The sequence below is a fragment of the Pomacea canaliculata genome, linkage group LG7 (assembly GCF_003073045.1).
Source record: "Pomacea canaliculata isolate SZHN2017 linkage group LG7, ASM307304v1, whole genome shotgun sequence".
NCBI classification, from domain to species: Eukaryota; Metazoa; Mollusca; class Gastropoda; order Architaenioglossa; family Ampullariidae; genus Pomacea; species Pomacea canaliculata.
In genome coordinates, this window is record NC_037596.1 from 10028081 (window position 1) to 10041924 (window position 13844).

General features: G+C 39.8%; 1 long non-coding RNA gene across 1 annotated transcript; it reads left to right on the forward strand.

Annotated features, from left to right (window-relative positions):
- The first annotated feature begins 3870 nt into the window (after positions 1 to 3870).
- Positions 3871 to 13497, forward strand: LOC112568802. The gene is made up of 3 exons (XR_003100186.1): positions 3871 to 3956; positions 4143 to 4309; positions 13207 to 13497. It is a non-coding gene; the product is annotated as an uncharacterized LOC112568802 (long non-coding RNA).
- The last annotated feature ends 347 nt before the right edge of the window (positions 13498 to 13844 follow it).

A 13844-nucleotide genomic window follows, 5' to 3' on the forward strand; every position in this document is an offset into this window, starting at 1 on the left:
AGGCTAAATTCTTTGGAGTCCCAGGGACCCCTTCTTCAGATTTTTAAGGGGTCCCTGTTCTTCGCCCAATTTGAAGGGGACCCCATTGACGAAAATTGAAGGGGTCCTCCGAACTTTTAATGCGTACTGTACTCAATTTTTTGAGTAAGCAGAAGCCATGAACATCATTATCTCGTTTTCAAGCATGTAGCGTATTGTTGGTTAAAATAGTTTGTTATGTAATTACTACCTGGCGGGAAGAAGCAGAAATACAGAAGCAGATGAAAAGTTGCCATTGTTTTGTGCAGATTAATTTTCCAAATACGCTGCGTTGGTATCAAAGTCCTGCCACGAGTCTTCTTTCAGTGTGTTCGCTGAATGGAGCAAATCGTTTGCATGTCTTTCATGGCGTGATGTAAACACATTCTACATTTTATTTTCCAAATATTGCGGTTGATGCTTCAAGACCTGTTTAAAAATGCCTTTGGTAAATTGTGTATCTTTTGATTCTTTAAAGTATAACCCTGTAACATAAGAACATAATATCAGTTTAAAGCCTACATATGTATGAATAGTTGTGCACTCATCTAAGAAACAGTTTCTGAACATAATATAGTTAATACAGCCATAATTTAGTTATTCCCATCATAAGTTCAGTCTAGACGTCATAATTTGTCTTTACATACCAGTCGATAATCGAGTGAGAGCCGCCATCACCCAGCTTTGTCCGCCTTCTGTTGCTGTTAGAGTGATCCGGCCCTAGTCAGTTGTTCTTTCTCTCCTGCGGAGGGGAGTGCTCTCTCAGCATTATGCTTTGAAAGTATGCCATTCTGGATAAAAAAATGAAATATACATTATTTAAATACTTAACTATTATATGGTAAATAGTATCTCACAATCTGATATTTCCCAACTGCTGGCATAGGGCGCACAACTGACCTGCCTGAAAATGCTTTGTAGAAAAACTAGTGATACCGGACACGTGGAATGTTAACATAAGAGGAGTGAACGTGTAAATATAATGAATGGTGTCGTTAGTACCAAGAAGTAATTTGGCAAGACATCTCAGCTTTCACATTCTCTTATCGAAGTCTAGTCTAAGGGGAGACTATACATGGTCTAGTGTGTCTCTAGTCAGAACGCTTTCACACGTATGTGAAAACAAACGACCAGCAGGTGTAAAACTAGCTGTAACTCTTAATATTATCAAAAGATTTGTACTTTACTACACAGAACCCGCTAAGGGCTGCTCAGACCCTGAGGCTACGTGTCCCAAGTGGTGGTGGTGGTGGTGGTGGTGGGGGGGGGGTTAGTGGTATTGTCACGTGTTTAATCGCTGTCTGCGTGAAGCCGCAGATTACTTGTCAACAAATCTCTCATTCGCTCTTCCCTCAGCAATGCGAATCTAGTCATACAGAACTGGTTAATGAAAACCTCTTAGGTGAGCACCTGTACCTGTCTACTCTCTCTATCTCTTTCTATCTGTGTGTTTGTTTGCGATCGTTGTTTAACATGTGTGTGTGTGTGCCCGAGTGACAAAACGTGTCTGCAGACAGTGACTGTTAATCGTTACCTGAGGCAGTATATATATATAAAAGCCTTGTCACCCGATCAAACGTATTGACGTAGCGCTCACGCCATGTGTCACCGAAATGTCACGACGTGTAGGCGAGTCTGCTTCACATCTACACACTGAGGTACCCTGCTACAAGGTACTCATGTTGCAGTGTGTCATAACGACCTGAGATACTAATTGTGACATGACACAATAGTAAATATTTTGTCCTCGAATCAAGAACTCGTCATTTAGCTAGACATACATTTCTTAGGAACCGAAGATTCAGTGGTCTATAATTAGCGCAGTGAAACACCGAGTGACTAATATATTGACATGCTTACCTGCGAGAAATTGATTAAAACTATATTTACTCACTCGCTGTTTTCCTTAAAGTAACTGGATTTTTCTCTCTTTTCCCTAATTCAAAAATTTTGACTTCTCAATTTCATATGGTCAGCTACCACACACTAGGTGATCATTTTCGAAAAATACATTGGCAAAAGCTTTCAACTTCATGGTTATCTCGCTCACCACAGTTGAAATCTGTGATTAAATAATCAACGGTACTCACAAAATGACAACAAAAATCGAACGGAATTCCGAGTGCTTGCATAAGCCCGTGAATCTAGGTTTCATTTACACTCCTCTCCCTCTAACCCTGACTCGCACACCGCATTACGCAGCAGTACTCCAGCGCCATGTTTAATTCCACAAGGAGGCGAGATATGTGACCTGTCAGGGAGTTCATAAACCACCACAAGGTGATCATGATCCATACTTCGATTTGCTGCCGACAGTTGTAGTTTGTGTACCTGCAAAAGGCCTTGCATCGCTGTTTGGTCATGCCAATTGCTCCACATTTTCCTCGCCAGATGATACACTTTCACAGTTTATAGGCGTCTTACTCCCTTTACGGTCTGTCATGTAATGTACGGCGTGTATCTTATTTCACCAACCCTACCCACAATCGATCATGTATAACCTACCCAATTTTTGAAGAAGATTTATACAATTGAGGCCTGGTTATGTATATATCATCGCGTTGTAGAATCGTATACAATAATTCTATACATCAAATGTCTCTATCTTGAAGAATTCCTTCTGCAAAATCTAAAACTTGTCTTATTATTTATTTAAACACTTTAAAAACGTCTGATGCGCTATAACTGGGTGGTTGATGCAAAACATTTTCTGTCTTCATAAAAATAACACCTGCCTGCTTCACGTCACCACTATAAAAACTTGTAACACAACTAAACTGAACCCTTAAAATATTTTTTAAACTTTATTTCTTTAAAATATGTATTTGATTGCTCATTGTCGACAGACGGAGAAATGCTGGATAACCGCTGCTAGCATTTTGCAACAAGAATCCTGGATTACCTCTCTTGTTAAGAGACCCATTGTAAAATCCTGAATTTCGCAGGACTTCAAACAAAGAAACCTGTGATGTTTAGCATCTGAGGCTGGGAACTAGCCGGCTAGGCAAAAGCTTTCAGCAGATGACATTAACATCGTATGTTGATGTAAAGATTTCTCCCCCATGTTGTGTTATTCAATGACCTCAAGGAAAGTGAAATCGACGTAACCATGGTGAGAGGTAAACACCTGCAAACGTTTGATCACTCAGCCCATACACCCGATTGTTTCGGTGCTAACATAACTGGTGGCTGTTCATCAATACCGACCAGTCCTCATGTTGGCAGGGGTCATTCGAGTTCATCTTTGCGTAGTTTGCTGATTTCACTTCAGTACACCAAGTGTTTTGTCTGTTTATGACTATTTTCACAAGTCCCTCCATATCTGCCGTTCGTTCTTTACCTTATTTGCGTAATTAAAAAAATCCTCAGCCAACTCGACCAGGTTGATATAATCAAACTTTCTACATTAATAATGTACTCTATCCTCTGATTACTGAAATTTCTGAGGTCTCAACCTCATCCAGCGACTAAGGTTATAGCACAGCAAAGCAGCCGACAATAAACATGTTCCACATGAAAAAAGCGCGCGTTGAAGACAAGACTTGATCCCCATCATGTAGTGCTTAAACGGTGTTTCTGTGGAAGCTACACAAACACAGTTAAGAGATTGCATATGAACAGATTATTTTTTTCATCCCAGTTTTCTGCATTATCTCTCCAGTGCGTAGTATCTATCTCAATGACAAAGGGTAAAAAGTTACGACTACATTGTTAATGAAGTATGTAAGTCAAGTTTAACCAGATAAAGTCGAAGAGATTTCAGTAGCTACTTACCTGTAGGCCGCGTGTGTTTCACAATACATAGAAATTGCGACGCATTAGCCATGTTTATAATTGTTAGTTTTCTAACTGTGCCACTGCCACAGGATGCAGTGTAATGGGGGAAACAGAAGATACTGTGTTGACAGCTGACATGGATTTGTTTGTCGCTCAAAGAAGTAAGTTAAACTGATTATATACGTAAGAGCTTTTATCAAGCTCATTTCTGCACTGAATGGTGGCACATGCTATATTTCTACTTATATCACACAATGATCTCAAGGTGTAGGTAATCGATGTAACCATGGGTGGAAGTAAACATAGTGCAGTGATATTAAAACTCATACAAATTATTGTTCACTCAGCCAATGTGCCCGGATGTTTCGATACTAAAAAGCTGGTGGCTGTTCATCAATACCGACCAAGTTCACAGTTGTCATCTCTACCACTCTGCCTTCCACCTGACCATGACACGCACCACTGACTCAATCGAAAGGGCCGCTGGTACCAAATCACCATGAAGGAAAATGAGGTACATCAGGACACACACATACACAGTTTGTGATTACATGGTATGCATATACTTCATAATGTAAATAATGTGTAAGGAGGAAAAAGGTGCTTAACAGGTGATAAGAAAGACAACATATGCTATCAACGTACGGGAAGAGTGTAATCTCTCGAAAGAGGGAAGGAGGACACTTTCAGTCTTTTTTATCACAATATTTGCAGGTGTACTATCAGTTGAATAATAGGCAGTGGACTTTAATTTCTTAAATTTGATCATTTTACATATTATAAGAGTTCATTCATAATGCGGCGAGGGTGATCACGGAACTTACTTTCCTTTTGTCTTTAGTATTATAGGCTCGTAAGTTCAATTTGTTCTTCTTGCTAGTCTACAACATGTAGCCGTTGGTACATATCACGCAAGTACAGTCTTTACACACAAGAACAAGCTTGTATATAATTAGATTAATATTTCTTTATGCTAGACTACAAAATTTAACGTATGCCAATCGCTCCTCCCCCTTCAACCTAAACTAACTAAATATAAAAAGTTTGTTTGTGTGTGTGTGAGAGAGAGAGCTATGCCATCAAAGGGGACATTGAGACTTTGTCAAATAAGGCCTGGCGAGAGTAGGGGATGGGGACAAGTGGGTCTGGTGTACCCGGGTACGTGGTTGTAAAGGAGGCCCGGCCTTGGACAGTAGATTTTTTTTCCTTCTTCCTTTCCTTGTCTTTTTCTTTTAAAGAAAGGTTGACATAGAATTCAACACTCAGATTTTCTTTCTTTTGAGCGGGGTACTACAACTTTGATCGTTTAATGTCATTTTCTTCCCATTTGCTAACCACTCACGTCAGCAGGGCCACCGAGAGCACGGGTCAGAGGTCTCTCCGGGCCCTTGTAATTGTAATCATAAATAATTTGCCCAGTATTATGTTTACAATTCGATTGTCGATATCTACATTTCATTCAGTAACGTAATATAGACTGTAAACATTAGAAAAAAAAAACCGCTAGGATGTACATCACTGCTTAAACATTGGATAATACAGTGGAAATGGATTGTTCTTGTTGGCCGAGACCCCATCAGTCGCTATCCCCTAAAATACTGGCTCAGTTTTAAAAGACAAAGAAAATGTTTTAAAGACTCATTAAAAGCAGTAACTGTTGTTAAATTTGATATTTAAGTTGATCAAAAGGAGAGTGTTTTGTAACAATGACAAAAATATATATGTATGACATATTTTGGCTGAATTGTTATTTTAAAAAAGTTATGCAGTTCCAATACTGTAATTTTATCTGCTGACTAAGGACTGTAATGCTATATTCGTGAGCTTTTCTCACAACTTCATTTTTAGTCAATTTGACACGCTTGCTGGTCACTCAGAAGAGTGCGGGGAGAAAAGAATGTTAAACTTAGTGTATGTGCCAATCTCTAAGGTCCGACCGTCCAAGCTTTCTTTGGTACAAGGACTCGAGCAAAAGGGAAGGGACTCATCTAAATAGCTCATAAAGATGTCGGTCTTTACCTCCAAACCCCGAACATTTAGTTCCCATGAAATCCCATCCCGTCGAATCTTCCAGAAACTATCCCCCCACTTCCCTTCTTGTCAGGGGTGCAGCAACAATGCATTCCGGCCCATGGGTGGAAGTTGCTGTCACTGGTCTCTAAACCATAACAGGGCCATCATAGTCTGTCTGTACCTGGATTGGGGGTGTCAAGAAAAGAAGCAGTTTAATAAAAACCTATACAAACTAAGTTAACATTCGTGTCATAGCACAGCTATAAACTTCTCCTCCTCCCTTCTTCATTGTGAAACAAATACGGATTACACGAAGCACCTTAAAAACGACAAATATAAGCATGTGATTATTCGAAAAACAAATGTCACAGCCACCACAAAAGCTATAGACAGCAGCATAACTGACAGCTTCCTTAAATACAACTAGCTCGCGATAAGAATGATTCCGAGGTGGCTTTTGGGGACATATGGGGAGTAGAGATTATCTCCCTACCCGGGTGGTGCTTGGGCGAAGAGCAGAATAAGGTGAGAGACTAGAACGAAAGATAACGACCTGCTGGTCGATGTCTTATTGCACGGTGATGCTGGTACATCGCCAGTGGAAGGTGGCCGTCTGATCGTCCCTTTTAAGGTGTCACCTTCCTGGTAGCATTAACTTTCCTCCCACACATCCGACCCCCGCATGGACACCTTCTCTACTTAAACTTAAATTATCTTTTTCATGGTAACCTCCTCTTTTTCATCCTTCTCCCAATATACTTGTTTGTTTAGTGTTGGAGAAACTAGAAGAGAACGTTTCACTGTGTAGTTAAGTAACTACGAAAAAAGCACCCTTGACCTCTTGCTTAGAAGTTGCAGAGACGGGCGGGTCCCCATCCTCTCCGTTAATAGAGTGGCCAATCGTCAGTAGCATTGGAAATTGTATACTGGACACTTATATAGATTTGAAACTCAGCATCTGCATGTATAATGCTCGGGTGTTCCTTCTTCGCTGTGAAGGGGACCCGGCCTTGATCAGTGGATTTTTTTCCTTCATCTTTCCCTTTTCTTTCTCTTTCAAAGATAGAAGGAAAAATCCACTCACCAAGGCAGGACCCCCTTCTCAGCCGCGGACCCGGGTACAGCAGACACCCCCCTCTCCCCATTCTCCCCTCCCTCTCGTCAGACCTGCTCACGTGAAAACAACTCTATATTCAGGTAGTGATGTAGATCCGAGCTCACTTGTCTTAATGTTTGCAGTCTATATTACATTACTGAAGGAAATGTAGATATTGACAATGGAATAGTAAGTATATTATTATACACTGGGAAAATAATTTACGATTACAATTACAAGGGGCCTGGAGATATCGCGATCTACCCCGGGACCCTTGCTGGTTCTCGACGACCCTGGCCACCTGTACTAACGGCGATAGTCTACACACATATGGGATTGCGCACACACACAGTCACACATGCATACACACTTGCATACCATCGGTAGCGCGCACACACACACACACATGCGAATTATAAGTGTTAAGCGTTAATTTCAGCCGAACATAGATGCTAGCTCCATTGACTTTAAATCACCGACTGACAAATAACTAATTAGCCGACGCCAACTGTTGCCACGTTAAAACAACTGATGAAAAACGCACATTAGGAGTGGCTTATCATGGTTTTGCGTCTAGTGACTAAAATATTAGACCACGGGGTGCATAACAGACAAATAAAGTTAAGACACTGACATGTCCCATCTGAAATATGTTTTGTTTAAAGTGAAAAGCGCTATGTCATTTGACAAATTTTCACTTGCGTTTTTCTGGAAATGATTCTAAGACTATAAATGTGTTAGTGTATATAGATAGATATGAGCAGTATTATCTGTTTTATATGCATCAACGTTCCCATATATTCACCGATCATACAGCTGACATATCTACTTTCTGACTGAACATGTGGAAGTCAAAGTGTTGTACCTAGTACCGTCTCATAAGATACTTAAAAATTGTATTTTAATGACTAGTAACGGCTTTCTATTATTACTAATGTAATCAGGTAGTGTGTGGTAGAGGCACGTATGAACAGGTCAGTATATACAAATGACTGGTAGGTGAAGGGTAAGGGGTGGGGGTTGGGTAGTGTTGATTGAAGTGAAAAGCTGATTTGTAGTTGGCATAAAATATTTTGACATTTAATTCTAGTTCTTGTGGGTGAGGAATTCGAGAACACAATAAGGATGTACATGCAGATGTGAGGAAATATCTTCTTGGACTGAGTTTTACCTAGACAAAAAGAAGTTAAACTGTACACCTCAGAAGACGTGATATAAAGACATAAACTTAATAACTACAAATGTGGGAGAGGGAGGGGGTGGTGGTGGATGTGGAGTGAGTCAGTTGCAGACGCAGCTCTGTGTGTGTGAGAGAGAGAGAGAGAGACCATATACATTAATATACAAAAACTAGGGCCATGTTTTGGAGTAAGTTGTAAAGCATGAGGTTGAAATGGAAAGCTGTTTTGTAGTCGTTTGTAGTTGGTCAAAATAGTTTGGCATTTAAGAAAAATTCTAGGATCAGGTACACTCATGAAGGCACACACACACACATACACAAACACATCAACACACACACAGAGTGCAACGAATGTACCCTCCACTATGCTCTCAAAACATCCACCACAAGACATGCAGTAATTAGAAATAACAATGATAACAATTTTTTTTAAATACGCTACTAGCGTTCTTTTTTGTTAACTTTATGGTATTGCGCAACCGTAAAGTACTGACTGCAGCAAATACCTGTCGTGTGAATATTCATGCCCGCCAACGTCAGCTGAATCAATGATATTAATAGTGATGTTAAGGCTGACTGCAAACTGTATTGTCGAGACACACCCAGTCCCGAGACCGACTGAATGGCATACAGACCGGATTTGTAGTTGTTTACTGACTGGTGTACGCAATGGTGCAGACATACTCACAGGACTATTGTGTGGGTTATTTTCTTGAAGCCACGTAAGTAAAACAAAACATGGAAATGACGGAATGTTGACGATCATTTTTAAGCTGGTTTTAATGATTATACACTGCGTGCGGACAAGTTCTTACCTGATATTTAAAAAAAGCACGGGCATTAATAATGCATTTAGCTTTGTTGGAGATCAGGAATAAAAGGTAGGAGGATGGCGCTGAAGAAACACTATCTGCGAGAAAATAGCGGAAGCGCACTTTAGTCTATCAAAAGGTTGGTAAAAATTTGTGGAACAATTAAGTATTTTGATCAGTGACTGAAAGTAACTTGTGCTTTGTCCCTCTTGACTGATCGCGATTGTAATGTGGAGACAATGCATTAAACCAGAACAAAATTTAAGCTCCTCAAAATAACTGTTTGGATGTAAAACGTTTTACTCACCTTTAGGAACTGTCACAAAAACATTTTGTCGGACTTTGGTAAGGCTCCAAGATAAATGAATCATTTTAGTTTGCTCAAAACGTCCACAAGCCAAAGCAAATGACTTGATAAGATGGAAGTTGCAACGGTTACCACGAACTAACATCCCTGGACTGCTAGCAGACGGTTTTTTTCCAGTTAACTGCTAAAACGAGGCATGAGACAAGAAAGCTCCCGGTTTAGTCACAATCTTTGTTACGGCTCGCCGAGACTCACAGCGGATGACTTCTCAAGAGGCTAAGCGTTGGTCTTGGCAATCCACCTAAACACGTCCGTGGTTTACCAGATGAGAATAAGATTATATACCTGGAAGGTAAGTCACTGTTGCACGTTTGACATCCATCTAGAGACTTCAGTTTTTCAGTCAGATCAACTTTGTTATCAAGTTATATTGTTATCAACCTGATGTCTGTCAGTTCAAACAATATTTTAAAATTTGCAGTGTCTTCAAATGGCATTGTTCTCTGAGCCGGTTAACACGTGTACACGTGCAGTCATGTTCTCGGCAATTGTTCTTTTGTCCTTGTCCTGGCTTTGCATCAAATCTGGTTTGTAGCTTTGATTAGCAGTCTTGTACAGAATAGTTTCCAGATCCTTTGCCGATTGAGAGTGAGTTTGTTCCCAGCTATACATGCTCGAGCAGACTGTGAAGAGGGAATCGTTTGCTTACGACTACCGGCGTGGGGATATCTCACTTCCTGTCCTAGCCATTGTTCTTGTTAATAGTGACACAACTTTGCTTGCATTGTTGAGCCTGCTTTTCTTATATCTAGTCCACTGCATTGTGAATGTCTATAAATACAAATGTTGGCATTATGCTTTTATTAAATAACCATGACTGAAGTGACGACTGGGATAAACATTATCGGTACAGAATATTTGACCAAGTGTTCACTAGGTCTTGTTATATATACGTGTTATCTCACGGTTTTGGCCATATTTTTGTGCATTCATCTCGAGAACGACATTGTTATTTACCCACAATTAGTTAAATTATCTTAGATTGCACTTTGCCCTATCAATAGAAGAAAATGATACCGACTAGACCTGAAGATGTGGTCTGGCAGCTCAATTATTTTCTTGCTACTTGATTATTCTCCTTTATTGCTAGTGCCAGTCTTTTTACACATAATGATGAGTTCCTGTCTTTGCTTCTTACTTCTTGATGTGTTGTTTACATGGCTGATTCTTATCAAAAGTAAAACCAGAGTATGTAGTCTCTTTTTGTCAAATCTCCTATTGTTACAAACCAAGCTTGTTTATTCAATGACAGAGTTTTGTTGAGGACTTGTTCTATTTTATAAACACACTGCACTTGTCTGTCCTTCCTACTAGGCAGATGTGTTACTTGGTCTTCTGCGCTGTGTTGTTGTGTAAAACAAATCATTTCAGACACATGAAGCTTTGGGTAGATAGTTCTTTCAGAGTCTTTACAGTGCAGATGGTCACACTGAGAGATCCGTAAGGTGATTTACATGTCTTCCTTTTAATTGGATTGGCATTATTATTACTTTGGCCATTTCTCAAAGAGAGATTGAAGACCGCTGTGCTCCCTATATCTTTTAGAATATATTATTAGGCTTTCTATCTGACCCTGGAAACTGTATACGTGTTTGCTTCTTCATGGAAATAGCAACTAAAAGGGTTTGAGAGGCTGTTTCATGACATTCATTTTTTGTAAAAAAGGATCCGCATGCTAAATTTCTGTTGGAGAAGGACTGACTAAAAGATTGCTTTTCTATGCATAGTCATCCACCAAGAGGTTGCTCACTGACCTTGCTTTCACGAGTACTTTATTGGTTTTCAGATCCCTAGTCACTGATTTTTACTTCCACTTGTTTAGGTTTCAGCCATCTTTCTCAAAGATCAGGACTGCGTTGTTTTCATCTGCTATTCTGTTGCTTCTCTGGCTGCTGACAACAAAATTTGTCAAGGTCTTGCAGGTGATTTGATTGTACTTTCTTCAGGCTTCTGTTGAGGCTAGATGGTGTTTATCTTTTCCCTCTTCCAGTTCTTCTTCCATAGAGCCCATCCGGCTGTACGGTCTCTATAGGTCACCTGCTGCAAAAGAAGCTCCAGCTTGGTACAGTTTAGAGAAAGTGGTCAACCATTTGGACAGTATATTTAGGACACGATTCTCTTTGTTGGTCAGTTTGATTCCGATCACTTGATGCCTGGTATTGGTTAGAACCGGGGAAAGGGAGGACCTTCGTGATTTAGTGTCAGTGTTAGTTGCACTGGCTTTAAAGGGCTCACTTTGGTTATATATCCTAGATTTTTTTTTTGTAGGAACTGCCCTGCCTTTAGCTTCTGATCCCTTCTCCTACCCTGGTAGTACAGGGAATATTGTTTGCCAATCCTCCCACTTTAGGAATCGCAGTTCTTTGTAGTATGACGAATCCGTCATTGGGCACTTGGAGGTTTTAAATAAAAGAAACAGTACTTCTTGTCAGCTCTTTCCAAGGTGTTAGACCTCTTTGTTACTATGTTCCTCATCCAGCTTGCCTGACATTTCTTAGTCAAATTTAAATCTGAAGATCTTTGACTATCTGCCATCTGAGACACGCTTTTTAGACAGTCACCTTTTCAGGAAACATGATCAAATTAAAAATCCGCAAAAAAGCTTAAATAATTAATGTAAGTTTTTGTTTCCATTTTGGAGTAGTTTTATTTTCATAAACTTTTATTGAACGTCCATAGCTGCCTCTGGCATGTAACATCGCTGTCGGCATCAGCCTTAACGATCAATCGTGTTCGTGACCGGCTCAGTGAGGTGTGCACGCACAGCGCCAGTGAGTGGTTTACGGGACAAGCCAATCACATTCTGGCATCGGAAATAGCTTGCATGCAGCATCGACGCAGACTGGGTTCTCCTTGTGACATTATAAACATGTTAGTAACAACAAGTCACAATAAATTTAATTGAAGTTTTAGAAATCGCCATCCCTTGAAAGAATTCCTCATTCACCATAGCCAACGCTTTATTTGATTAAGTCCTGTTCAATTCACACAGAACACAAAATAGTGTCTTCTTGTTGGAGAAGCGGGTAGTTCTTTCGCATCTTCGTATTCCCACGGGTGTAGTAGCAAACGTTGGACTTAAGGTGGTTGTTCACGATCATTCACACTAAATTAATAGGCTAATTATGGATTTCAAAGTCTAAACGTAGAACAAATCGAGTCCTAAAATATACACTGCACACATTAGCTAAACATAAATCTTGTCTTCAAGGCTGATTACTACTGTGCTTACATTACATTAAGAATACGCGAGTGGTTCAGTGCCATCCTCCGGACATGACATCTTGCCGGAGACGACCCTTGAAGGATAGTTTGAAGAAAAGCTGGGAGACGAACATCAAGGGAAAGACCGGCTGTTCGCTGAGGAATCTTCTGACTTGGACTTTTTTTTTTTTTTTTTTTTGAGCGGTACAACTGACAATGAAACAAAACAATGACCTACCGTAAATTGTATAATTTAAAGAAATAACGAAGATACTAGAAATGACATAAAACCTTATTTGTAGTGAGTATTAATATCATTATGCACATCAACACTTTTGAATATATTATGAAATGTAGTATAAAGGAAGCAACAAAAAATTAGTTTGTTCTTAAGTTTGTTTCTTTGTGCAGGTTCGTAGTTATGCGTTTACCATGGCTGTATCTTCAATCTCTGTCTTTGTGATCACTAGAAAGTAGCACATCTTATTTCTTTTTTGTATTATTATTTACATGCTACGTATTAAGAAGTTATCAAAGACAATTCCAAGTTTAAAATCACGATGTGCTTATTATATATTCTATCCAAGCTTCTTGTAACCAGTACTAAGCAGCTAATCATATCAATTGTTACAGGATGCAGTTCTTGATTTAGTCCATGTTCTTGTCGGTAATTTCTTTCTGTCAGTGTGAATATGGAGCACAAAATGCTTTCCTAAAGCAAACAATGTTTTTGTTTCAGTCTTAGCCACTGGCGAGGAACTTTGCTTCCTCGATGGCCGAGAGGACGAGTGGATCCGTGTGACGTGCACCTTCAACAAAAACGTCATCAGAGACACAGTCTGCCAGGTCCACCGTAACGGTCCTCTGTTTGATGTTCCCCTCAAGCCGAATTCAAAACCATTCTCCATCCTCTGCCTCCGAGAAGATTACAACACTAGCAAAACGAATGAAGTTGGTTATTGCATATGTGTAGAGTCACGTGATGGGAATTCTGCATGTACATTAACGTTGAACACAACTCAGCTAGAAAAACAACAAGTCGTGTGGAAATATTGCAATCAGCAAGAAATAGATCTAACCGTCGATAATAATATCACCAGCAAACCTACTCGTAAGTATAAAATATGGTATTGTATAAGTATATCATTTTAGAAAAATAAACAATATCGGAACACATTGTTACCGATGAAGCCTGTCCATTCATTTTAATTTCTGAGGCAGACCTTTGTCGGACAATGCAATGAAATACAAGCAGACAACTGCAGTGTAGGCAGTGTGGGAAAGATAGGTACAGTCAAAGCATTTACACTTCTCACTGTATACCTTCTCGACAAACGACCTTCTCCTCTCCTCCCAACCTCCTGTTTTTTTTATGAA